The sequence below is a fragment of the Aquarana catesbeiana genome, linkage group LG02 (genome assembly GCF_042186555.1).
Source record: "Aquarana catesbeiana isolate 2022-GZ linkage group LG02, ASM4218655v1, whole genome shotgun sequence".
Taxonomy (NCBI): domain Eukaryota; kingdom Metazoa; phylum Chordata; class Amphibia; order Anura; family Ranidae; genus Aquarana; species Aquarana catesbeiana.
Genome location: NC_133325.1, coordinates 623,668,563 through 623,695,916, shown reverse-complemented (window position 1 = coordinate 623,695,916; position 27,354 = coordinate 623,668,563). Strand labels below are relative to the sequence as shown.

Below are 27,354 nucleotides of genomic sequence, written 5' to 3'. Positions count from 1 at the left end.
TGAGCATGATGGCAACTGTCAGACGGGATATACCCGTTTCGATCTGTGGGCTGGAAGTAGGTCTTAAACTCAAGATGTTGATCCACGACCATAATTTCCAGATCTAAAAAGTGGATGGAGCTCAAACTAGCCTCATAACTGAGAGAAATCACGCGATCATTAGCGTTCAAAGCTCCCATGAATTCATCCAAAGTCTCATGGTTTCCCTGCCATAGGAGGAGGATGTCGTCTATGTACCTAACCCAAAGAACCAATTCTGGTCTCTGGTGGGCATAGACGACATCCTCCTCCCATTGGGCCATGAAAAGGTTGGCCAAACTAGGGGCGAATTTGGCCCCCATGGCCACACCCTTTTGTTGTACATAGAACTGGTTCTGAAACCAGAAGTAGTTGTGGCCAGTGACAAAACGCAGGAGCTTCATGATTAAATTGCGCTGCAATATTGGCAGGGTATTATTCATGGACAAATGTTTTTCAACAGCATTAAACCCTAGATGGTGTGGTATGCATGTATATAAGGCAGCTACATCGGCTGTGACCAGAAAAGTGCCCTCTTTGAGCCTTACTTTCTCAAGATGTTGAATGACATCTCTAGTGTCTTTGAGGTAAGACGGAGTCAATCGGACCAATGGTTGGAGAAAAAAATCGACATATCTCCCTATCCTGGAAGTGACCGAGTCAATCCCACTGACAATAGGTCTGCCAGGGGGATTGACTGGGTCTTGGTGGACTTTGGGGACATAATAAATCACGGGGATCCGCGGAACAAGAGGCACTAAGTAGTTTTTCTCTTTTTTGTTCAGAATCCCCAAAGAGTACCCTTCATTAACTAATTCGACCAAGGTGCGTTTAATACGTAGATGTGCATGATTTGCATCTATGGTCATGTGGGCAGCCTATAGGGAGTCAGGTGATCGCAGTGCGGACACGCCCACGTTACTGTAGGCTTCTCCGACACCGCGTCAGGGTTGCCTGGCGACCTCACGTACCGCCCGCATGTGAATGACGTTGCGCATCACGTGGGGTGGTTTTGGGCGTCATGTGACGGCCGCGCGAGCACGTGGTTTGTGTTCGCGGGCTTTCCGCACTTAGAGTGCAGGGTTGCCAGGCAACCTCCACGTGCGCCCTGCATACTTCCGGGTTGCGGCGTCACATGCGGGAGTCCCGCTCAGCAGGCAGACGCCTCAAGTAAAATCTCACCAATCCCAATAGATCTTGATGAGAAGGCCTGTCTCTATTGGCAGAAAGTTATAAGCACATTTTATTACAGGTATACTGATTGGTCTTGAGGAGAGGGTGGGTCACATCTCATTAGATGACCCTCTCCTCTGTCCAATAGGATTCATCATTATTTAACTGTTGACAGCCCATTGGTCTTTGAGTATGTTTGATTGCATACACTATTTTATAAATATTGGCAGTGTTATGAGGGTCCCATAAGCCCCTGTTGAAGATCTTTGGATCGAAACGCGTAGGGCGTTTTTACATACCCCATACACTGCTTTTACCCGTGATCACGTTTTATGTTTTATGCTTCATGTATTGCGTTTTTTTTAGCAATTTTGATCCTGTTCCAGAGGACCGAGAGGGACATCTACGCCTGACAGAGGCTCTACCCTTGCCTCCATCTTTCCACATCTTTGCCCTTGGTGGCACAAAGCCTTACTGATTCTATGCTCACGGCAGTAGAATCCAACTTATCCGGTAAGCGTATTCCATCTATCCGTTTATCTTGATGATACCCGAGCTGACCGTTGAGAAGCTGAAAGAACTGCCACACGGATCACATACATTGATTGTGGACTGTTTTTCGCCTCAACAACACGTCACGATTGGGACAATATGTTTATGTGCACAGAGAGAATTTACAAATGTGTTTTTTAGCGCTACAATTTATTTAATTCTGGTACACATTTTTGTCACATGGTTTGTAGCAGTTCATTCATTATTTTCTTTTTAGGGTAGCGCATTAACCATCCCCCTCCTTTTTGGGGCCCATTGGTTGTAGGGGTCTGCGGGCGGGGGGCTAATCGGAATCCGGGCGGGAGCCCCTTTAATAAGGGGGCCCCCACCCTATGTGAATGAGTATGGGGTACATCATCGTACCCCTACCCATTTACCTGGGGAAAAAAGTGTCAATAAAAAGAACACACTACACAGGTTTTTAAAGTAATTTATTAGGCAGCTCCCACAGTCCCATCATACCCCCGGGACTGTGACATCATAAGGGGCAGGGTCACCAGATGACATCACCCGGTGACCTCGCCCCATGCCTATATAAGTCGTTGCACAGCACGCACACAGCATTGCAGCGGGAGAGAGCTTTGACTCAACATCGGAAGAAGAGAAGAGGGAAGAAGACAACAGAACCGCTAGCAAAAGATTGGGCAAAAGAGCAGAAGATAGCGGAGGAGCCCGGCAGAAGACACCGGACAGTGGGAGAAGAGGTCGGAGAGCGCAGAGAAGAGGGCGAGAGAGTGGAGAAGTCGGAAGAGACCCCTGAAGTTGGAAGAGACCCCCGGAGCTGCCTAATAAATTACTTTAAAAACCCGGGTAGTGTGTTTTTTTTATTGACGCTTTTTTCCTCAGGGGAATGGGTAGGAGTACGATGTACCCCATACTCATTCATATAGGGTGGGGGGCTGGGGGCCCCCCTTAATAAAGGGGGCTCCGAGATTCCGATAAGCCCCCCACCCGCAGACCCCGGTAACCAACGGCCAGGGCTGTCGGGAAGAGGCCCTTGTCCTCATCAACATGGGGACAAGGTGCTTTGGGGTGGGGCCCTCCTGCCCCAAAGCTCCAACCCTCCCCCCATGTTGATGGCATGTGGCTTGGTAGGGTCCAGGAGAGGGGGCGCTCGCTCGCCCCCCCCTTTCCTAACCTGCCGGGCTGCATGCTCAGATAAGGGTCTGGTATGGATCTTGGGGGGGACCCCTACACCATTTTTTTTGGTGTGGCGGTTCCCCTTAAGATCCATACCAGACTGAAGGGTCTGGTATCCTCTTAGGGGGGAACCTCACACAATTTTTTTTTAAATTTTCGCTGGGTTCCCCCCTCAAGATTCTCTGCACACAAGTCGCACCGCAAGTCAGATCCGCTTGATCCGACTTTTGGTGCGACCTCTATTCAAATCAATGGGCTCCCATAGGGAACCATTGATTTTGAATAGAGACAGAAACGCCGGACGAGGCTTAACATAGCGTTAAGCCTTGTTAAAGTGTGTTTAACACCTTTTGCCAGCGTCTGACGTTTTTACAGCTCTAGAGCTGCAGCCTCAGAATGCACTGGTCCTGGGTTTTTTTTTGCAGCTTAAAAGCGTCTATGCCATTTACAGCTCAAAAACGCCATGGTGGGCATGAGGTCATAGGCTAACATGGAGAGGCGTTTTTAAGCTGCAAAAACGCTCAAAAAAGCGTCTGTAAAAACGACCGTGGACATGAGGCCTAACTGTCATGGTTGTTAAGGTGTGGGTGGTCGACCTATCCTTAACAAACGATGAGTCAACAGCTGAAAGTAAAAAAATCAATTGCCAGCAATGAAAAAATTGGGAAAAATACAGTGTCTGGGGTCTTCCCCCAATCCATACCAGGCTCTTCGGGTCTGGTATGAATTTTGAGGGGAATCCCACACCCAAATACAAAAAAATGGCTTGGGGTCCACCCCAAAATCCATACCCCTAACCCGCAGACCCCCACAACCACCGGCCAGGGTTGTGGGGAAGAGACCCTTGTCCCCATCAATTTGGTGACAATGTGCTGCCCTAAAGCACCCTCCCATGTTGAGGTCATGTGACCTGGTATGGTTTTGGAGGGAAGGTGCTCGCTCGTCCCTTTTCTGTCCTGACCTGCTAGGCTGCATCCTCGGATATAGGTATGGTATGGATTTTAGGGGGGGACACCACTGCATTATTTTAAAAAATGTTGGCGGGGGGTTCCCCTCAAAATCCATACCAGACCCGAAGGGCCTGGTATGGATTGGGGGGGACCCCATGCCGATTTTTTGCATTTTTATTTTATTGTTGCCGGCCGTGATTGGTTTTACATTCAGCTCTCAACGGGGATGCCCGCTGACAGCTGATGACTCATCGGTTGTTAAGGATGTGGCAGCCGGCTTCCCAGCCCACTCCTTAACAACCATCTATACACAGTTTGTTAAAGAGAAAAAAAAACACAAAGTGCATCAAAAACGCAAAACACACCACAAATGCGCCTGAAAACTGCATCAAACGCATAGATGTGAATCTAGGGTTTATGTGTAATTAAAACCCACTAAACTGGCAGATTAACCTGGTGTATCTGTAGATAGCTAACCTGGATAAGCCAAGGAAGCAGATTAGGGAGACTAACAGCAAAGCGTATTTTAAAAAGACTCACTCATCTTTGATACTGAGAATGACAAAATCTTTGCTAGCACAAATAATTATAATAGATTTCCCTGAAGATTGGGAGTGTACTGATCAGGATTGGTTACAACTGACAACCGGAACAGCAAAAGGCAGAAAATTATAAGGATAGGCAGGATGGACAATACATATTATTATGATAAAAAGATAATCCTGTCACTATAGTTAACAGCCTATGTAAACTTGGCAAGATATAAGTTTTTTAAAAAATGGCAGTATAAAATGGAAAATCATTCTAAAACCTCTCTGCATATATTCTTCATTATTATGCATAATAATGTAATAGATAAAATACACTAAGGGTGACTTAATATAGCATTTGCAACACTTTTTTGGCATCTAACCTGTATTAGAAATCTTGAGCCAAATTCATGATAGTTTTCTTGCCATTTCCAACACGTGCAAAAAATTCAGGTAGTTCTCATGTAGGACAATTTTATATTTTGGTGCTATGGCTACTACAAATTCATATATAAATACTGCCATACTGATGATAAGAAAAAAGTGGAGGTAAATAATAGACATGTGCAATTTGTTTTGCTACGAATTCGTTTTTTCGACTAAATTCGACAAATTCGGAAATATTCAAAACAACAAAAACCCCTTTAACAAATTTTTCCGAAAACGTAAATTCATAAATACGAAAATAAGAATGAAAATCCGAAAATTCAAAAGAACGAAAGTCCGAAAATAAGAACGAAAATTCAAAAATCCAAAATAATAACTAATAATAATAACTATTACTAAGTTATAGGTATTGGAATTTCCTTTCAAATTTGCCTGTTAGTAAACGTAATGACTATGAATTTATTTGAAGTTACGAATTATCCGAAATAACGATTGCTGTCTCTAAACGAATGGAACGTAACAAATTAATAATAATTATTAATAATAATGTTAAAAACTTTTTTAAGCCAAAATTAAAAGAAAATTCCAATACCTATAATTTAATAATTAGTTATTATTAGGTAGTCATTATTTTGGATTTTCAAATTTTCGAATTTGAATTTTTCTGAAGTTACAGATTTTTTCAAAATAATGAATTTAAACCATAACGAATGACCCGAAAAACGAAAAAAAAACCCAAAAACGAATGAAACGAAAAAGGAACAAATTTTTCGGCAGTGCACGTCTAGTAAATAAAACCTCTTCCATGTTGGAGTAAATCATGTCGCATGTGTCAGGATTGTGTGGCAGACAAAATTCTGAGTCTGAGGTAACTCTGGATCAGATTCATATACACTTTAGGCTAGGTTCCAACATGTCCGGTGTGAATTTCCCCTCCATTTTCACTGCTAATTTCCAAAGCAGCTGTTCAGCAGTTCAGCTGGGATTTCCACATATGGTTTAGGTGCAAATTTTCAGAGCGAGCGGCCATTGGCGTCTTTAACAATAGCTGGTTGTTAAGGAGCAGACCGGGAAGCCGGCCACCGCATCCTTGACAATAGATACCCCCAAATCTATATCAGACCCTTATCCGAGCAGGAAAGGGGGGGGCAAGCAACCCCCCCTGAACTATACCAGGCCACATGTCCTCAACATGGGGGGGGTGCTTTGGGGAGGGGCTCTGCCCCCCACCCCAAAAATGTTGATGGGGTTAAGGGCCTCTTCCCCACAACCCTGGCTGGTGGTTGTGGGAGTCTGCAGGCAGGGGGCTTATCGGAATCTGGAAGCCCACTTTACCAAGGGGGACCCCAGATCCTGGCCTCCCCCCATGTGAATGGGTATGGGGTACATTGTGCTCCTACTCATTCACCAAAAAAAGTCAAAAGAAATAAAAACACAGACAGTTTTTGTCAATTCCTTTATTAAAAAAAACAAAAACAATGCCCCGTGGTGTAGATCCAGCATCAATCATGATGAACACCGCCCCGGAAAAAAGAAGCTCCGAACCCGTCGCTGGCTGTCGTCATCTGCCTGCTCCACAATCTGACAGTTCTTAAATAGCTAAAGAGCCGAGCCAATCGGCGACGCCACCGAGTGGCCCGCCCTCTTGGGATGTCGTTCACAGGTGCATGCTGGGTCGATGAAGTGATGTTGTCAGGGGGCCCTGCCCATTAGCTATTTAAGAACTGTCAGACGGCAGGAGCCAGCGACGTGTGCAGAGCTTTTTTTTTCTTTTTGCAGGATGGCGGACATTTTTTTATAAAGGAATTGTCAAAAATTGTCTCTGTGTTTTTATTTGACACTTCTTTGGTGAATGAGTAGGGGTACAATGTACCCCTACTCATTCACATGGGGGAGCAGGATCTGATTAAGATTCCAATAAGCCCCCTGCCCGCAGACCCCCACAACCACCAGCCAGGGTTGTGGGGAAGATACCCTTGTCCCCATCAACATAGTGCTTTGGGGAGGGGGGGCAGAGCCAAAATCCACTTATATTAAGGGAATGTGGCCTGGTTCAGGAGTGGGGGGAATGCTCGCTCGCCCCCCCCCCCCCTTTCCTGGCCTGCCAGCCAGCAAGCTTGGGTAACAGTCTGGTATAGATTTTGGGTGGGGCCCCTCTGCACTTTTTAAAAAAAATATTTTGCTGTGGAGGTTCCCTTCAAAATTCATACCAGAGTGTGGTATGGATTTGGGGGGGAAACCCATACCGTTTTTTCTCATTGAATTTATGTTCAAAACTGATGAGATGTGCGATTCAGATGCGTTCCCATGGAACTCAATGAGCCTGGAATTCGCATCTGAATTGCATCGCAGTGCTCAGAAAATGCACAGGACTTGTTTTAGTAGTGCAGGAACCTTTTTTAAAGTTGGAGCGACTTGTGTAGTATCAGTTAAGACGGCTCTCATAGGGAAACATTGAATTTGACATGTCATGCGACTTGGGGTTAGAGATGGGCCGAACACCCCCTGGTTCGGTTCGCACCAGAATTCCTGAACACAGCAAAAGTTCGGACCTGAACCCCATTGAAGTCTCTGGACAGGAGACTGATTTCTAATGAGTATTTACAACACTCTTAATGCATTCCAGGTTTGTTTTTGACTCTTTTTGTTTGTAAAGAGGAATTAGTCTTATTTGTCAATCAGTCAGGGACCTTAGGTGTCAAATAACTTGAACTAAGATCTTCTTCTTTGCTTATAGATTAGCAATGCTTAAAAAATAAATAAATACCGTATTTATCGGCGTATAACACGCACTTTTTTCCCCTTAAAATCAGTTGAAACTCGTGGGTGCGTGCTATACGCCGATCCCCGCTAATTGTGAGCTATCGGCGGCGATCGCCGCTGACATTCACATAGCGAGTAGTTTTAAATATGGCGCCGCGGAGTTCGGAGGGACACGGCGGAGCTGAACGAGCGCCGCTGAAATCACAGAGCCGAGATACACATAGTCGAGTGTATTCGGCTCTTTCCGGCGCCGCTCAGTCACACCCAGTCCCGCCATTGGACCTGTGTAATGTCCATCATAGGGCGGGACTGGGCGGGACTGTGAGCAGCACCAGAAAGAGCCGAATACACTCGACCATGTGTATCTCGGCGGCGTTCGTTCAGTTCCGCCGGCGCCGAGTCCCTCCGAACTCCGCGGCGCCATATTTAAAACTACATGCAGCTATGTGTATGGCGGCGGCAGGGGTAGGCATGGACACTGGGGGCAAGGCTGCACTGACCACTGGGACAAGGCTGCACTGGGGCAAGGCTGCACTGACAAGACTGCACTGACAAGACTGCACTGACAAGACTGCACTGGGGCAAAGCTGCACTGACAAGGCTGCACTGGGGCAAAGCTGCACTGACAAGGCTGCACTGGGGCAAAGCTGCACTGACAAGGCTGCACTGGGGCAAAGCTGCACTGACAAGGCTGCACTGGGGCAAAGCTGCACTGACAAGGCTGCAATGGACACTGGGTCAAGGCTGCACTGACACTGAAAAGGCTGCAATGACACTGAAAAGGCTGCAGATGAACACTGATGAGGCTGCATTGATGGGCATTTTAATGTAAGTTTCTTTTCCTTAAACTTCCCTCCTAAAAGTTTTTCTCCTTAAAATTCTCTCCTAAACTTGGGGTGCGTGTTATACGCCGGCGCGTGTTATACGCCGATAAATACGGTAAATAAAAAAGAAAAAAATATATATTCATTGCATGTAGAAATGGAAAGGAAAAGAGGAGGGATCATACCCGGTTTCCCTGAAAATAAGCTCTACCTCGAAAATAAGACCTAGCGTGAGTTTCTGGGATGGCTGCAATATAAGCCCTACCCTGAAAACAAGTCTTTTTAAAATCTAGTAATTCATTTTGTAAAAAGATTTTATAATGTGCAGTGTGTCAGCTTGTGTAACTTTATTGTGGAAAATACCTTATTTACGGCACCGCTGGGTGCTCACGTGACCCGCCGGAGGTCTTCTCTTCTCCTCCCGGCTGATGTCAGAGGCCCCTCCCTCTGCAGTGCTCGGAGCGGGGCTGACGCTGGGGGGTATCTCGGCCCCTCCCTCTGCAGTGTTCTGAGAGGGGAAGAAGAGCACCAGCGGGTCACGTGAGGGCCCAGCGGCGTGGTAAATAAGGTATTTTCCACAAGTTACACAAGGAGACACACTGCACATTATATAATCTTTTTACAGAATGGATTACATGATTTTACAAGGTCTTTAACTAAGGTTTGTTTTTGGGATTACAGAATTTCACAATGCTGACTCCTAAGCTGACAGGGGGAGGAGCTTTTTTGTAAATACCATAAATAAATAAGGCATCCCCTGAAAATAAGCCCTAGTGTGTTTTTTGTAGCCAAAATTAATATAACATGGTATTTATTACCCATGCAGAGATGTGATATAACTGGAATTCTTAGATCCAAGTTACTGAATATACACTATATCATAACTTCTTATAAGATATACAAGTGCCATCTAGTGGAAAAATATAAGCTGCGCTTTCAGGAAACCCTTCTTAAACAAAGCTCCTACACAATTAGAGTTTAGAGTGAAACTTTAATTTTGTGAACCTTAATGTTGTTCTAAAATCAAGGATGCACACAGTCCAGCTCGGGAACGCGCCCAAACAAGTTTCTCATAAAAGCTGCCATCTTGCTATGAGGGCACTCTCAGAAGAGGAATATTAAAGAGCACTGGTGGTGGACTCCAGGTAAGAGATTGCTCTGTGCAATACTATTGCACAGAGTGGGCAAGTATAACTTTTTTATTTCAGGAAAAAAAAAGTGCCTTTATAACCACTTTAATGCAAGTTAACAAGGACTTTTATTTTTCCCCGAGTTTGGCTTTAAACCTGAAGTGTCTTATTTGCCTACTTCTTATCAACTCTTCAATCTCATATGCTATATATTTGAATATTTGTATTTGAAAAAAATGTACAAATACCTGGTAATCCTGCCAGTTATTTGCCCTTTCTGGGCTCAAATGACAATGCTATCTAAAGACTGCAAATCCCTTGTCATGCTCACTCCTGCACTGGAAGAACTACAGGATGCTAAACTAAAGCATGGCTGCGGTTCTGCTGACCTAAGGCCGATAGCAAAGTTTCCAAACCCTGGGCCAAACACTGCAGATTTAACTATGCCCCCCACTTGGGTGTGCACCGAGACACTGCAGTCATGTGACCCCTGATCAAAACACATTATCTGGTATTATAGAGGCAGTATTTGTGCATGCACGTAAGAGTCTCCTGATCATTGATAGGAATTTCGAGATTTTACCAAAAATGTTTTACCAATTCTTATCTGTGTTGTGTATTTTCCAAGATTGGCCATTACAGTAACTACTTCAAACTGAGTGCTAAACGGGAAAGCTTAAAATTACACAAACCATTTTGTTGTGTAGTAAGAAAAACACTGCCATCTCAGCTCCGTTGCAGACATATGGTCTCTATATCACCAGCATCTCTTCAAACATATGGCCCGTATATCACCAAATATGAAACACTCACTGTAAACAGTAAAGCATTTGGGTTACATCTTGCTGCAGACTAAAATTTAGTATTTTTTAATGTTCGATTACAATAAGAGGAAGTATGACATGCCTATAAATTCCATAGTTTGGAGTATATTACAGGACACAGGCAAATTATTTATAGCCCCTGGGTTATAGGTTCATACTTTCAAGTGATTGGACACTGGAAAAGAGGTTGAGTATATGCCCCTGGGTGCCTTCCCTATAACCTTAAACCACTCTGAGTCTTCAGTTTTGTAATAAGCAATGTAGAGTAAGCCAAGAATAAAAGAAAGTATGGCCTTTGTCCTGTACTCTACTCCTAAGATAGGGAATTAACAAGTCAAAATTCCTCTTAATCGTATAGCACAGGGATGTCACCAAGCAATGAATGAGAAGGCTGGTCAACAATCAGGGAAACGGTACTGTGCCAATAGGCCCAACAAGGGTCAACAAACTCTTGCCCTTGCAACAACCCTGCGGCCAAAAGCTGTATTTGTAGAAGATTTAATGTCTACTTGATAGAACTCTGAAAAAGTATGAACAGAGGAAAAGGCGGTGACCTTACAAAGCTGGTCTACAGAAGTTTGGTACCAGATGCCCAGGGAACATCCATCAACCTGGGGGTGGAGTCATTTTTTCCTTTAGCTTGTAAGCTCTGGCGATGAGTTGTCTTATCCATCTAGCAATGGTGGACTTTGAAGCCGGATGTCCCTTGCAAAGTCCTGTGGGTAGAACTTGATAGAAGCTGTTGTTTGTAGGTAGACTAACTGTGTCTAGGCAATGAAGAGCATTTCTCTTTTGGTGCTTTCGAGGCACAAAGATGGAAGGACTACGTCTTCATTGAGGTGGAAGACTGATACAGCCTTAGGAAGAAAAGATAGTCCTGGGCCTAAGACTACCTTGTCTTTGTGAAGAATAAGGAATGGCAAGAGAGAGCTGCCAGCTCAGAGACACATTTGACAAATGTGACAGATATGATAGCAACCAAGGCCACATTGCAGAAGAGGTCATCTAAGGGGATATCATGGATAGGATTCAAGGGTAGCTTCTACAGGGTAGAGAGAACAAAGTTGAGGTCCCAAGGAAGCACAGGGTGCTGCAAAAGAGGCCTGCTCCAAGATACAACTTGGATAAAGTTTTTGAGAATAAGAATGAGGTTTATAAAAGAGACTTGGACAAGGCCAAAACCTATCCTTTCAGAGTACTTAAGGTCAAGTTCTGATCAATTATAGAAAGGCCAGAATGTGAGGCACAGAGTAATCTCAGGGACTGAAGTGCCTGTGTTCACATCAGGCAAAGAATGATTTCCAGGTAGGGTAATAGATCTTTCCGGAAGAGGAATTCCCCTTGTTCCTGGAGGTAATCTACCTTCATGTTGTCCACTCCTGGAATATGGAAAGCATAGAGTTTGCTGGAGAGTGAGTCTCTTTGTCTATGAGATGATCTTGCTTGCTTCCTTCAAGGTTGCATGACTACTGGTGCCCCCTTGGTGGTTGTTGTAGGCCACAGCTGTGGCGTTGTCTGGTTGCACCCTGATTGGGTGTCCTGGGGGTACAGTGTTGTAGAACCACCCTTATTCATTTCAGCACCAGGATGTTGATGGGGAGTTTGGCTCCTGCTATTGACCCTGTTCCCTGAACCACGAGGGACTAGAACATTGGAACTCTCACACTTTCCAGCGATAAGGAAGGAAAGAATTCCCCATCATCAAGGCTGTGCTGTAAATTCACCAAGCTGGGGCAATTTTGTTTTTGGCTGGACAAGAGTATGGGTAGGTTGAGAGAAGGACCATGCTTGTTTCAGGGCAACAAGATGTTGTGATAAACAGGTCACTGTGACGGACTGCCTGGCTCCCCACCTGGGTGCTTCCGCCAGGATACAGCTTCCTCCAGTCTGGAACCAGAAACAGATATATAGCTGAACATTGCACCCAAGAACTAGACAACACTAGCTTTGTAGCAAACTGGAGCTGACTTTATTGTAAATTCACACAGAATATATACCACACAAAATCAGGTAAAATCTTGATCACATTATCTTAAACAATGCAAACTGTAAACAGTAATATTATTAGCACATTTAAGGAACAGCCAACCTAAACAGCAAAACAGCTAATTGAACAGTAAGCTAATTAACAACTAGTCACCTAGACAAGTCTAGGTGACTCAGGTCAGTGCCCACCCAGACAGTTCGGAACCAGTATGCAAGAAGCCCGAGTGCTGTTCAAATCTCATTAACCAGCTTTCCTTTCACATACATCTTCTCACTGAGTTTCAAGTTGGCAGAGACTATCATGGCTTCCTTGACTGTTAAATGTGGTAACTTCATCTTGCATTATACTGTATAACATGATGTCTTCCTGAATGCTTGTAGCTCGCTTAAATTCCAGGGCCCATAGTTAGTAGGCAAGATGCTACTTTGCAGTCCCCTTCAAAAGCCCCTGTCCGGGTTGGGTCTGTCATAGTCTCCAATTAAACTGGGCAAATGAAAGTCTCAAAAGAGGCTGCCATGAGAGTTCGAATTCTCAGGGAGAATCTCACCAAGGGATGTTTTTCTGACCTCAAGTCCTGAGAGTGAGCTCTGAGAGAAAGCAGTTTCTTCTCTGGAAGGAACACTATTGCTTGTGATGTTGATGAGATCCAAATATTCCAGGTGAAGGGAAGGCTGGAGAACAGATCTTAATCACCCAACCGAAAGTCTGACATTATCTGAATTGTTCTGTGGATGTTTGCAGATAGGTTGAAGGAAGATGATTCCTTCAAGAGCAGGTCATCTAGATAACTAGATAACCTGTGACCTGGATGCCTTGAGTTCTTAGAAGAGATGCAAGGACCTTTGTGAAAACTCTGGGAGCAGAGAATAGGCCAAATGGCAGTGCAACAAACTGTAAAGTGTAGAAATTGCTGATGAGGTGGATAATTGAGAAGATGTAGATAGGCATATTGGATGTCTGTGGATGCCAAGTATTCCCCTTGTCCCAGTGAAGAAATAACCAACCTTGTGGATTTCAAGTGAAATTTTAGAATTTAGGGTATTTGTTGAGGGATTTTAGGACCAGGATAGGTTGAATATCCAGATTGGGGTTTGGTACCGTGAACAGGTTTAAGCACTTAAGGACAGAGAAGGATTTGCCCCCTTAGTGACCAGGCCATTTTTTGCGATATGGCACTGCATCGCATTAACTGACAATTGCGCAGTCGTGCGACGTTGTAACCAAACAAAATTGACATCCTTTTTTTCCCACAAAGAGAGCTTTCTTTTGGTGGTATTTGATCACCTCTGCGGTTTTTATTTTTTGCACTATAAACTAAAAAAGAGCGACAATTTAAAAAAAAAAAACTATATTTTTTACTTTTTGCTATAATAAATATCCAAAAAAAAGTCTTCCCCAGTTTAGGCCAAAATGTATTCTTCTACAAATTTTTGGTAAAAAAAAAATTTGCAATAAGAGTATACTGACTGGCTTGCGCAAAAGTTATAGCATCTACAAAATAGGGGATAAATTTATTGCATTTTTATTATTTATTTATTTTTTACTAGTAATGGCAGTGATTTTTAGCATGACTGCGACATTGCGGGGACAGATCGGACACTTTTTTGGGACCAGTGACATTTATGGTATACAGTGATCAGTGCTAAAAAAAATGCACTGGTTACTATATAAATGACACTGGCAGGGAAGGGATTAACACCAGGGGCGATCAAAGGGTTAAATGCTCCCTAGGGAGGTGCTTTCTAAGTGTGGGGGAGTGGACTGACAGGGAGTAGAGAGAGATCGCTGTTCCTAATCACTAGGAATAGACAATCTCACTCTACTCCCCTGATAGAACGGGGATCTGTTTGTTTACACTGGCAGATCCCTGTTCTGCCTCTCTGTGGAGCAATCGAGGGTGGCCAGGAAACATCGCGTCCGCCGGACCCGCTGGTTGGCTCCCCCACTAGCAAATGGGCGCGTGCGTGCCCACAGATCGCCGTGTAGGGAACCCGACATACAATGACGACGATTTGCGCAGGAGAGCCAACCTGCCACAGTACACCCGCGGCGACTGGTCAAGTAGTTAAATAGAATCCTTTGAATGTGTCCTGTAGGAGCACTAGCACAACTACTCCCTGGGACATCTGTAACTTAGAAACAAACTGTAACAGGCGTCCCCCCACTCTTAGGAGTGAGGGTGCCCCTTCATCAAGAAGAGGGCTTTGGGGAAATCTTGGTGGGTTTTGTGGCTCTTAAGCTTCTTAGCCAACCTTCCTTTCTCCATAAGTCTAGGTAGAGAGGTGAGGTACTCTAAGTTTTAAAGAGTTAGAAGCTCCTGAGAGAGTTTTTTTTTTTTTTTTTTTTATTGTCCGCTGTGAGAAAAGAACCTTCCCTTCTGTAACATGTGTGATGAATTTGTCAAGTGCTTCACCAGAGTTGTCCTCCTTCAAAGGGCAGTTTCCACTGACCAGGCTTTGAACAACAAGATTACTTGTTCTAGGGCATCTTCTCAAACTTCCTTTCTGCAGAATATTTGAATGAAGGAACACCTTCAGTTGGTATGCTGGGATGTTTGTTAAAGACTGAGAATTGGAGAAAGTAGGATCAACTACTGGAACAGACCACTATCGCAGCCGCTAGTGTTAATCATAAGAGAATCTGGCAGGTTGGTTGTACCCAAGTTGATCAATTAATCAACTTAGTACATTCAGCCTACCCATTATCGGCTTGAATCTCGGCCGGTTCATGCTGAACTGGCCTAAATTGGAACCGTGTATGGCCAGCCTAATGGTTTTAGAACAAACGTACACAGTATATATCAGCATAAGATACATTTTACAATTGCATCCTTAAATTCAGCTTTCTCAGATTTTTCTCTTTTTGGTGACAGTGCTTGGAATTGGATAAAAATACAGGTTCACATTGTAAGGGAGAATTAAAGTCTTTGGGTCAATTTTATTTTGTTTGTTAGATTTAACATTATTTATTTATATCCGTTTTCCTCAGTTTTTTAAATATATATATATTTTCCTCATTATATATATATATTTTCCTCATTATATATATATATATATATATATATATATATATATATATATATATATATATATATATATATATATATATATATATATATATATATATATATATATATATATATATAGGAACTTAATCAGACCCCCTTAAATTTTTCACTCTTTGTTATATTGCAGCAATTAGCTAAAATCATTTAAGTTCATTTTTTTTCCTCAATGTACACACAGCACCCCATATTGACAGGAAAACACAGAATTGTTGACATTTTTGCAGATTTATTAAAAAAGAAAAACTGAAATATCACATGGTCCTAAGTATTCAGACCCTTTGCTGTGACACTCATATATTTAACTCAGGTGCTGTCCATTTATTCTGATCATCCTTGGGATGGTTCTACACCTTCATTTGAGTCCAGCTGTGTTTGATTATACTGATTGGACTTGATTAGGAAAGCCAAACACCTGTCTATATAAGACCTTACAGCTCACAGTGCATGTCAGAGCAAATGAGAATCATGAGGTCAAAGGAACTGCCTGAAGAGCTCAGAGACAGAATTGTGGCAAGGCACAGATCTGGCCAAGGTTACAAAAAAATTTCTGCTGCATTTAAGGTTCCTAAGAGCACAGTGGCCTCCATAATCCTTAAATGAAAGATGTTTGGGACGACCAGAAGCATTCCTAGAGCTGACAGTCTGGCCAAACTGAGCTATCGTGGGAGGAGAGCCTTGGTGAGACAGGCAAAGAAGAACCCAAACATCACTGTGGCTGAGCTCCAGAGATGCAGTCGGGAGATGGGAGAAAGTTGTAGAATGTCAACCATCACTGCAGCCCTCCACCATTCAGGGCTTTATGGCAGAGTGGCCCGACAGAAGCCTCTCCTCAGTGCAAGACACATGAAAGCCCGCATGGCGTTTGCTAAAAAACACCTGAAGGACTCCAAGATGGTGAGAAATAAGATTCTCTGGTCTGATGAGACCAAGATAGAATTTTTTAGCCTTAATTCTAAGCGGTATGTGTGGAGAAAACCAGGCACTGCTCATCACCTGTCCAATACAGTCCCAACAGTGAAGCATGGTGGTGGCAGCATCATGCTGTGGGGGTGTTTTTCAGCTGCAGGGACAGGACGACTGGTTGCAATCGAGGGAAAGATGAATGCGGCCAAGTACAGGGATATCCTGGACGAAAACCTTCTACAGAGTAATCAGGACCTCAGACTGGGCCTAAGGTTTACCTTCCAACGAAACAAAGACCCTAAGCACACAGCTAAAATAACAAAGGAGTGGCTTCACAACAACTCTGACTGTTCTTGAATGGCCCAGCCAGAGCCCTGACTTAAACCGAATTGAGCATCTCTGGAGAGATCTAAAAATGGCTGTCCACCAATGTTTACCATCCAACCTGACAGAACTGGAGAGGATCTGCAAGGAGGAATGGCAGAGGATTCCCAAATCCAGGTGTGAAAAACTTGTTGCATCTTTCCCAAAAAGACTCATGGCTGTATTAGATCAAAAGGGTGCTTCTACTAAATACTGAGCAAAGGCTCTGAATACTTGGGACCATGTGATATTTCAGTTTTTCTTTTTTAATAAATCTGCAAAAATGTCAACAATTCTGTGTTTTTCTGTCAATATGGGGTGCTGTGTGTACATTAATGAGGAAAAAAAACGAACTTAAATGATTTTAGCAAATGGCTGCAATATAACAAAGAGTGAAAAATATAAGGGGGTCTGAATACTTTCTGTCCCCACTGTGTGTGTGTGTGTATATATATATATATATATATATATATATATATATATATATATATATATATATATATATATATACACACACACACACACACGCACACATAGTGAGTACACCCCTCACATTTTTGTAAATATTTCATTATATCTTTTCATGTGACAACACTGAAGAAATTACACTTTCTACAATGTAAATGTGAGTGTACAGCTTGTTTAACCGTGTACATTTGCTGTCCCCTCAAAATAAAATAACTCAACACACAGCCATTAATGTCTAAACCGCTGGCAACAAAAATGAGTACACCCCTAAGTGAAAATGTCCAAATTGGGCCCTAAGTGTCAATATTTTGTGTGGCCACCATTATTTTCCAGCACTGCCTTAACCCTCTTGGGCATGGAGTTCACCAGAGCTTCACAGGTTGCCACTGTATTCTCTTCCACTCCTCCATGACGACATCACGGATCTGGTGGATGTTAGAGATCTTGCGCTCCTCCACCTTCCGTTTGAGGATGCCCCACAGATGCTCAATAGAAGTTTAGGTTTGGAGACATGCTTGACCAGTCTATCACCTTTACCCTCAGCTTCTTTAGCAAGGCAGTTGTTGACTTGGAGGCATGTTTGGGGTCGTTATCATATTGGAATACTGCTCTGCGGCCCAGTCTCTGAAGGAAGGGGATCTTGCTCTGATTCAGTATGTCACAGTACATGTTGGCATTCATGGTTCCCTCAATGAACTGTAGCTCCCCAGTGCCGGCAGCACTCATGCAGCCCCAGACCATGAAACTCACGCCACCATGCTTGACTGTAGGCAAGACACACTTGTCTTTGTACTCCTCCTGGTTGCCTCCACACATGCTTGACACCACCATCTGAACCAAATAAGTTTATCTTGGTCTCATCAGACCACAGGACATGGTTCCAGTAATCCATGTCCTTAATCTGCTTGTCTTCAGCAAACTGTTTGCGGGCTTTCTTGTGCATCATCTCTAGAAGAGGCTTCCTTCTGGGACAACAGCCATGTACAACAATTTGATGCAGTGGGCGGCTGATGGTCTGAGCACTGACAGGCTGACCCCTTCAACAATGCTGGCAGCACTCATACGCTATTTCCCAAAGACAACTTCTGAATATAACGCCGAGCACATGCTCTCAACTTCTTTGGTCGACCATAGCGAGGCCTGTTCTGAGTGGAACCTGTCCCGTTAAAATGCTGTATGGTCTTGGCCACCGTGCTGCAGCCCAGTTTCATTGTCTTGGCAATCTTCTTATAGCCTAGGTCATCTTTATGTAGAGCAACAATTATTTTTTCAGATCCTCAGAGAGTTCTTTGCCATGAGGTGCCATGTTGAACTTCCAGTGACCAGTATGAGAGAGTGAGAGCGACAACACCAAATTTAACACACCTTCTCCCCTCTAACACTTGAGACCTTGTAACACTAACAAGTCACATGACACTGGAAATGGAAAAATGGCTAATTGGGCCCAATTTGGACATTTTCACCTAGGGGTGTACTGCCTTTTGTTGCCAGCAGTTTAGACATTAATGGCTGTGTGTTGAGTTTGTTTGAGGGGACAGCAAATTTACACTGTTATACAAACTGTACACTCACTACTTTACATTGTAGCAAAGTGTAATTTCTTCAGTGTTGTCACATGAAAAGATATAATAAAATATTTTATATATATATATATATATATATATATATATATATATATATATATATATATATATATATATATAGTTATAGTGGCAGAGTGAGTCCGTGCCACAGTTTAAAATGGTGGTCTGACCCAGGTTTTCTGGGTAACAAGCACATTAATGACTCAGGTGTGTGCTGCATTCATCTTAGAGCCATAGTTGGAGGTGAGTGGCCCCACCCTCCCAAAGAGGACAGTGTGTAAAGGGTGCGATGAGAGGTGGAGGTTGCACCATATTGTCCAGGACAGGACAGATTGAGGCACGAGCCTGTGAGTGAGACAGTCTGGGACAGATGGCGCAGCTAGTATGCTACACAAAAGACACAGAGCTGAGGTACAAAGGGTGTGCATGAGCACTGGATGTGTTTGATGGTCAGGAAGACAAAATCCACCAAGTTGAGCAATAAAGCTGCCTAAAGAACCACGGGGCTGAATGTTATTTTCCCTTATCATATTGATGGTGAAACCCCCTGCATGGGAACTTTTTCTGTTACTTTTAAACAAAAGTGGGCAGAAAAAGCCCAAAGACTAACTTCTGGCGTGGAGTAAACTCACTATTTGGCACCACCAATGAGCTACAAATTCTCCAACCTGTCACAATATATATATATATATATATATATATATATATATATATATATATATATATATATATACAGTATATAGACACACACACTTCCTATATATTTCTCAGAGTATTGTGGTTTAGCTAAATAGACAGCTTACTTTAAGCCTTAGATTGTCTGAATGAAGCTTTAGGCTTCATTCACATCCAAAGAGCGTGCATTCAACACATGAAAATGCACGTCGGGCTTGCAGCGCCATTCATTGTCAATGACACCCAAAATGCAGCCAGCAGACAGGCATTTTCCCACATCAAAATATGTGGCAAACACACCAAAACCGATGATGAAAAAAAAAATGCATGAAGCTCAACGTCCAAAAAGGTGCATGAGCTTTTTTGGCGCATTTATTGTACATACGGCAGTCCATTCAAATTTGTCATGATACTCAGATGTAAATGCAGTCTTGGACAAGTCACTCCTCTGAATCATTCATTTGTGTTTAAACATCAGTTCAACCATAAAAAAAAAAATGTTATGGTTAAATGTTCAATGTAAAATTCAAAATATTCATGTCCTATATTTCTTAATTACCGGAATAAAAAAATTACTTTTTCTTTTAGTTCTGACCACAATGAATCAAAATACATACAAAAACAACGATCCATTTTCTCTTCATTTTGTTATGCAATTTATAACTCCAAAAATACATCTGTTTCTTTTTAAAGTGACCCTTATAGTGAACTTTTCAAATGCTCAGTATTGTCACTGATAGACAAGGTTGACATAATTTATTGCATTTGTTTTTGTCCAACAGTTTTTTTGTTTATTCTCAGCATAGATTGTATACATTTGGCCATGTGATGAGCTGCTGAACTCAAAGCCAGAGTTGATCTTGGTCTTTACATATACGGCCAACTTAAGAACACAATTTATAATTTCACACAGCTGTGTGGAACCCTCCCAAAATGTTATATTGTGTTGGGATATATTCCTTTAAGTTCCAAGCCAGCCATCACACACCAACATTGTTTTATAGCTCACATGAAATAATCCATTTTCTTACAAAATCTTATCAAATTTAGATTTCTTAGATCATGGGTTAACGGAATGTGACAAAGCTAAGTGAGTTGTGAAGGCCCCCAGCACACCGAAATGCTCTTGGGTTTTAGCTCGCCCCAACGCACAGATGTAAACCATCTTTCTAGATCGTACAGTACAGGACACAGGCATAGTCTTAGATGACTACGTTATATGTTGCTACTTTCAGGTGATTGGACACTCCTGGTCCAGGACAGTGATGATCTGAGCAGGTGTGACCCAATCCCTGAAGACCCTTTTGGGGGTATACTCTTCTGAGGTGAGTAAAGCAGGGGTGCTGCATTCCCTCTTAAATATAATTGCAGTAGCCTACATCAACCATCAAAGAGTCGAGAAGCTGAAAAGGGAGTGGAAAAGATTTTGACCTTGACAAAGCGCCATGTTCCAGCCCTGATCACAGTACACATTCTAGGTGTAGAATATTGACAGGCCAACTTCCTCAGCCATCAGCCTCTGGATCAAGGAGAGTGGACCCTTCACCCAGAGGTTTTTTCAGGACTTTCGTTGCAGGCGGGGATGCCAGATGTGGACCTGTTAGCATCCTGGTTCGACAAATAACTGAACAGGTTCGTCACCATGTCCAGATATCCTTAAGCTTTTTCATCGTGGACACTGCTGCCCCTTTGGGATCAGTTTCGCCTTATCTATGCATTTACTTCACTGAAGCAGGATCGTAGGATAGAGTCAGAGGGCATTCTAGTGATACTTGTGACACCAAACTGGTCCAGGACAGTTTGGTACTTGGACACGCGCTGGATTCTGGCAGACTCCCCTTGGCCTGTTCCTGGTGGTATAGACCTTCTGTCTCAAAGCCTGTTCTATTATCCTGCTTCTCTTTACAGAGGCTTATTAGATTTGGTCATCCCAACACTTCTCTATGCTAAGAAGTTGATTTCTCACAAAATATACCATTGCACTTGGAAGGCTTACTTTGCATGGTGCGAGCAGAGAAAGTTTTATCCTAGACGATACTCTGTAGGATGTATCCTGGTCTTTTTCTAGTTGACTCTGGATCAGTATCTGGCCTTGAGTACCTTGAAGGGACAAATATTGGCCTTGGCTATCCAATTCCAGCATCCTTTTGCCTCTCGCTGCCTGGTGAAGGCCTTTGTGCAGCGAGTTTTTCCTCCTAGACCCTCTCCGGTGATGTGGGATCCTAATATGGTACTTACAGCGCTTAAAAATCTCACTGCTTGGATGTGGGTTATGCTGTAAAGGTTTACATGTCAGCTACGGCCGCCTTAGAGATTTTCTTTCAGATTTTCTTTTAACTTCTCCCAGAGGCTCTTGCAGAGCACATTCTGCTTCTCATTCTACCATCGCTAGGTGGATTTGTAAGGTCATTGTCCAAGCCTTTTCCCTACAGGATAATGGTTCCGCCTTTTCTTGTCAATGTGCACTCCACTAGGTCGGTGGGAGTTTCTTGGGCCCTTTGGTATCAAGCATCTGTTTTGCAGATTTGCATGGCTGACACATGGCCCTTTGTTCACATGTTTGCAAAGTTTTACTAGGTGGATGTTCAGGCCTTTGCCTATGTCCACTTTGGCTGTAAGGTGCTACAAAGCAGCTGTCTTAGTTAGGGTTTTATATAATTTTTTGTTCTGTCTGTGGGCTTGCTGGTAGTTTGTTTGCTGTGTTGGCCAACCCTATTCTTTTTTTTTTGTATACTTTTGGACATCCTAGTCATAAGACTATGCCTGTTTTCTGTACTTTACGATCAAGAAAAAAGGATTTTTGCTTATATGCAAAATCCATTTCTTGGTGTACAGTAAAGGATACCCGTCTTTGTTTTTTCCCTATTGCTTGCTAAAAAACTAAAGATAGGTTAACTGTCAGTGGGAGGAGATATATGGTAATCTTTACAGTTCTGTTTGCCAGCGTTCAGTCACCTGAAGGTAGCAAGATTTGACCCAGCTGTCTAAGAATATGCCTGTGTTCTGTATTGTACTCCAAGAGTGTACTACATTGAAAACAAAACAGTGCATGACTATTGAAATATGTATTGTGTTCACAGCCTATTAAAATGAATAGGCTGTCCTAACATAATTCATCTTAAGGCACAAAATCACACAGTATTATGCAAGTGGTAACGCACTGTAACAGATTAGATTGTGAAATATTCTATTAAAAACAGCTAATGAAGGCATGTTACCCCTTCCCGCCACCACTTCCGGGCCCTTTAAGAGCTTCTAGATGCCGGGAGGTGGAGGCAGGCATTCAGGTCATGTGACCGCTCTGATTATCAAGTATGCATTGAAAGCTTTCTGGTCCCTGCCGGTGATTGTGCTGGGAGTGCGCTCTGAGCATAGAGACGTGTTTGCATGGGGCTGCATTTATGCCTTAAAGCCCACCCGTCAGGAGGCCGCATAAATGCATACGGCCAGGAAGAGGTTAACAATACTTATCCTAACTGCTTTTATCTGTGGGAAATGCAGCTTTAGTATTGTAGAAGACATACTATGTGCCTGTGTCAACGGGTTTTTGATCACATTATAGCGTATTTTTGTTTAATTCCCATACAAGTCTAGCGGAATGCACAACCTGTAGCTTAAATGCATCAGCCAAAATTATCTGTTCTCAGAAGGATCTCCAATTGATGCTTCCGAGATGCCATTCCACAGGTGTGTGTCCAAAAACATTTGTTGCTAGCCCATTTTAAACTGGGCCTGTTTTCTCTAGCACACTCCTAAAGGATAATTATAAAAGGCAAATAGGCTGTTCACTTTGCAAGGAAATTTAGTGAATAAGGTGAAGCTCCGCAGAACCCCATCATCCAATCACATGCAGGCAAATATATCAATTTTTATTTTCTTTGCATGTGATTGGGTATTCTTTGCAAAGTAAATTTTCCCCACATTCACCAAGCTAAAGGAAAAATTCCCTTGCAAAATTAAAAAGCCCTTGCAAAGTTAACAGTCTATTCGTCTTTAGTAAATCAAAAAAATCAACCCCCTAGAGTTGGTATGTTGAAAGTAAATGTATGGATTTCCTGAACACTTTAGTGAGAAAGGATGCAAAAGAGACATTTTTACATCTATCCAAAAGATAAACAGATAGCATTTGGCTTTCATATATGGTTGATATTTTATACGTTTTAATAAATAATGTTCAGGAAAAAAAAAAATCAAGATGACAGCAATTTGCATTATTATTTTAGGAAAACATTTGTAAATCAATTGTAACACTATGTTTCAAAAATACAACCTGAAAAAAAAAAAACAAAAACATAAAAGCAGATTCTTTTTACATTTGACGTGCAAATTTAGAAATAGTCATCAGTTTAACCAACCGTATTAAAGTGATCGATACAAAGTAGCTACTTAACTTGACAATGCAAGTATCTGGATTGTAATCTCACTTTAACTACTTCCATAATGAATGGAAGTTATTCAGAATCACAGTGAAAAAAACCTCGACTGCCCTGAAAGGATTTTACACTGTATAACTTACTACCCCAATGAAATGCTAAATCTACCCAATATCACACTTCTCTGAGGCCTCTGAATTGCCTTGTCCTGACTACAATCCTTTGAACTTTAAGGACAAAACACTTAAATGTCAGCAGGCACAAGCTTTCTTTTATCGTTTTATATACCATACACACACGCACACACAGGTGTAAAAGAACATTATTTTTTAGAAAAAGAAAATTTTAAAAAATGTCTTAAACCCATCCCTGAACAAGGTTTTTGAAAAACAAAAAAAAACACAATTTAAAAAATAAAACTTATACTTTGTTAAGTACAAACATTTACATCTTTGCACATGTTCCGTGCTCAGGTCTTAATATATTCTTTTATGTACATAGTCAATATGTGCTTTTTTTAATTCTTTTTTTGTAGACAAAATGAACAATAATTGTAGATTGTAAGAAAAAGTTTTGACTTAGATTTTAGGCTAGGGAAATGTTGTGCTTACTGTATGACCTCCTAAACCTTACTAAGGTTTGAGATCTTGGAAAAGCATGAGATTTAGTTGGGGACATTAGAATGAATGCAAAAGAGTACTATAAAAACATTGGTAAAATACAAATATTTGGTATGAGCAACTGGGCAAATTCTCTAAGATTTTACTCATTGAGCAAAAATAAACTCTGTGCTAAAAGTTAAAAAAAAAAAAACTAGATCTCTTGAACATCCTATTTATGGGATAACTATGCCTCCAAAAGTCAAACACATGTTAAGGCTAAAGTGTATTTAAAGCTGAAACGGTTTTATTATTTATTCGTATAGATTGGGATTGTTTAAAAGATCTCTGTCAGGTTTTGATTGCTAGAAGGATCAAGATATGAGGCATTGGATCCCAAGTTAATTGAGATCATATATCACATAATGGAATCGAATTGGTAAAGCTCAATGGCTCTGGTTAGGTCGCTCTCATGTGACTAGGGAGCCTCATTGAGCATGCAGAGTAAAGTTCTAGGATGAAAAAAAGCAATGGTAGCACCACACCACGGGTCCTTAGAGTCCAAATTAAAAGCCCTTTAATTCATAAGATGACATGAAACAAAATGATCCATGTGTTTTGGGGGTTAAGAGAAGTCCCCCTTCATCGGGGTTTAGGGTACTGCATGTGCATAAAAGGCCGGACTCTGGGCTTTTTAGGAAGAATTAGATGTTTGTTCTGTATTTATAAGAGGTGCCACCCTAAAAACTGATGAAGGGAGACTGCTCAACCTCCAAAATGCAATTGTTTTGTTTCATGTTACCTTGTTTAAAAAAAGTACTTTTACTTTGGACTCTAAAGTCCTGTGGGATGGTGCCATCATTACTTTCTTGTACAGCATTGCTCACAGAGGTGTCCAACAATCCACCATGAAAGGCATGGACTACACGTTTAGAGACCATTTTGAAATTATTTTGTTTAGATTATAATTCTCTTTTAACTCATGGAAAAACAAGTGGTATATGTGCAGGTGGCACTGTACTCACTTGGGTAAAGGTATTGATATCATACGAGTACAGAACTTAAATAGTTTTAGCAAGAACTTTAACAAAAGGTCTTGTAATGACTACTGATGTGCACTATTTTGTATATTGTCTGTGAAATGTCTGTCTTGTATATAGATTTTATTTTAGATACAACAAGAAAGAAAGAAAAATGAATCCTGCAAATTTTCTAAAAGTAGCAAAAAACGGATTTGCCTTTTGCATGAACTTTTGAAAGCAAAGGTTAGAATACATTCCCTTTCAGCACCTATCTAGTGTGAGCCCATAAAGGCAGATTATTTTACAAATAATACATTATTATTACTATGCATTTCAGAACTGCAGTTGAACCATTTGCAATGGAGATGGAAAGAAATGCTTAGTCACATTTTGCATTTTGTTCGCCAATAACTGAGCTCAAAATTGATCTGACACTACACAAACGCAATGATAGCCAGCTACAGATTCCACATCAGAATCACATGCTCTAGTACTAAGGACCCTATGTACTGGAATGCACAGGATTTTGTCGTCATGTTCCATTGAGAGGTGTACAATCTGCAAATGTCCATAGTCCTCCAGTAATTATAAATGGCCATGGCTTGTCATGATTTGATCATTAGCAAGGCTAAAAGAGGTATCTTCTCTTTGCGCATTGAGCTGTCATCAAGGATGACAGTGGATTTCCATTTTATTCACAAAGTTCCTATTGTTGTTTTCGTTCATTTAATAGTCTTCTAAAAAAAAAAAAAAAATCAATTCAGTTGAATATGCAGCAGATTAGATTTATTACCCATTCATAACAGTGAAACTATAATGGTATTTGTTGAGGTAGTTAATTTTTTTAAAGTTTCCAATGCTATACATACATGTGTTTATCATTTTTGATTATTCATATTAAAGTGTTAGAAAGCCAAAAAAAAAAAATCGGGCCCCTGCAGGATAATATCACAATGACAGACTTGCCTTAAAACGAAGCCCTCCAGTGGCCTTTAGTCACCACTGGCAGGGCTTCCATCTTCACCCAGTCTTCCTTTGCGGGCTCTGGTCGTTTGCATGGTGGAGCCGCAATGACATCTCTGCCATGGCACAGCTCTCTTAAATGGATGGCATGCCATCCATTGAGCGCGTCGTGCATATGCAGTAGTGATGTCACTGGGTGTTACTAAAGTAAAAATCTCCTAAACTACATGTTTCAGAGATATTTACTGTACCTAAAAGGTAAGCCTTTTATAGGCAAACCTGTATATATAAATAAAAAAGCAGACTTTACTACTTTGTTAAATCATTACATCACACACAAACATTTATTGCAGGGTGCAGTCATGACTATCAATCGGCTTCCAGGTAAAGGAAAGTGATCTTGGTGAGTTTTATACCACTGGACAGAACCCCCCCCCCCCACCTGCAGTGGTTCCTGGGCTCTCCCGTTACTCTGGGGAGCCCAGGATTGTAGTAAATGGTCAGGGCGGTGTCCCACAGAGGAGATGGAGGAATATCCTTTCCCTGATCTCCTCTGTGACAAATGTACCCAGAAATTACGAGGATTTAGTCACTTCCAATTTCAGAGCATTTCCTGGCTGGTACAGACAGGAAAACAGCTGATTAAACACTGTGAAAGCTAAAACCATTTCAGCTTTTTATTGCTAAAAGAGAAGAGAAGAAAGGTGTAGGGCACCAAATCTCTTAAATCACTTGATTTTAAGAAGCATAGAGGGAATAAATATCCCTAGGGAGCTCTCGATAAAGTAGTAATTAAAAGATCTTTGTTTTTCTCTAATGTTGCTTTTACCTCACTTCCTGTTTGAAACTTTGATGTTACTATGAATGTAAGTGACAGAAAGAGAGTCCTGGGTAGCGCTAAAAACCTAAACCAGGTGTTTTTCCCTTTCCTTTGTCTATCCAAAGCTTAAAAAAATATTTTAGCTGGACATACACTTAAAAATAGGAGTGAATTACATTACACAGTGCCTGAGCGCAAATAAAAGTGTCCTAACAGGCTAACATGTAAATAGGTCATTTT

General features: G+C 41.9%; 1 protein-coding gene across 1 annotated transcript in view; it reads right to left on the bottom strand.

The window, feature by feature from the left end:
• Window positions 1-23,453: 23,453 nt before the first annotated feature.
• Window positions 23,454-27,354, bottom strand: part of PRKX (protein kinase cAMP-dependent X-linked catalytic subunit) — a 230,558-nt gene continuing 226,657 nt past the window's right edge. The window contains exon 9 of the mRNA XM_073616384.1: window positions 23,454-26,068. The gene's annotated coding sequence lies outside the window, so the exon portion shown is untranslated. The remainder of the gene's footprint in view (window positions 26,069-27,354) is intronic.